This window comes from Propithecus coquereli, unplaced genomic scaffold (genome assembly GCF_000956105.1).
Source record: "Propithecus coquereli isolate 6110/MARCELLA unplaced genomic scaffold, Pcoq_1.0 Scaffold590, whole genome shotgun sequence".
In the NCBI taxonomy this organism is placed as follows: Eukaryota; Metazoa; Chordata; class Mammalia; order Primates; family Indriidae; genus Propithecus; species Propithecus coquereli.
In genome coordinates, this window is record NW_012151841.1 from 512,795 (window position 1) to 513,875 (window position 1,081).

Sequence of the window (1,081 nt, forward strand, 5' to 3'; positions counted from 1 at the left end):
AAAAAAAAAAAAAAAAAAAATTAACTTGAAATGCATTAAAGATCTAAACATAAGACCTAAAGCTATAAAATTCTTAGAAGAAAACATGAGGAGAAAGTTTTATTGCATTGGAATGAGCGATGATTTCTTGACTGACAGCAAAAGCACAGGTAACAAAAGGAAAAATAGATAAACGGGACTATATCAAGCTTAAAAACTTTTACATGGCAAGGAACAGAACCCACAGAGTAAAAAGACAACCTACAGAATGGGAGAAATATTATAATTACAAACCATGTATCAGATAAGGGGTTCATAGCCAGAATATGTAAAGAACTCCTACAACTCAATAACAAAAAACAAATAATTCAGTTAAAAAATGTATAAATGGTTGGGTAGACATTTCTCCAAAGGAGATGTACAGATGGCTGACAAGCATCTGAAAAAATGCTCAACATCACTAACCAGGGAAATGCAAATCAAAACCACAGTGAAGCTCTCCTGCCTTTTCCCTGTGGCTCACTCCTGCCCTCACCACCTATAAACCTAGTTTCTGTGTCCCTGAGGGGCATGGCACCCCAGAACCTCCACGCCCCTAGCCACTAGTCTGAGGGAGCCCTCTTTTACCTCCTGTTCCTCCACCTTGAGCTGCGACACAGATGACAAGAGCATGCAAGGAACCTGTGAAGATGCTTCTCCGTGCAAGAGTCGATGTCAGTTGTATTAAGAGTTTTCATTACCTATGCATGGACATGGTTGTTATTCTGGGTAGCTTGGCTGGGCAACTATGACCATAGCCTCTGGATACTTTAGTTCCTATGCCATTTAAGGATCATTTGAAGAAGGAGCACAAATCCTGATTTCTGTTCGAAAACCGTCTGTTGATACCTTCTGATGAGATCAAAAAAGAACCAGTACTGAAACTTAAAAGGTGAAGGTCAGTGACTTGGAAGAAAATCTCAGAGGATGGTGGAGTGCTCCTAAGAAATGCTGTATCACCAGCACCCTTGATTGCACAACAGTCAATATTCTGTGGAAACTCACAGACATCCTGAAAGTAAAGACTTTACTTATTCCACCCATCTTTATCTTTTTTAAAATT

At 39.3% G+C, this 1,081-nt stretch overlaps 1 protein-coding gene across 1 annotated transcript in view; it reads left to right on the forward strand.

Annotated features, from left to right (window-relative positions):
- Positions 1-1,081, forward strand: part of RBL1 (retinoblastoma-like 1) — an 85,194-nt gene that overhangs the window by 32,626 nt on the left and 51,487 nt on the right. The gene's annotated exons all lie outside the window — the stretch shown is intronic.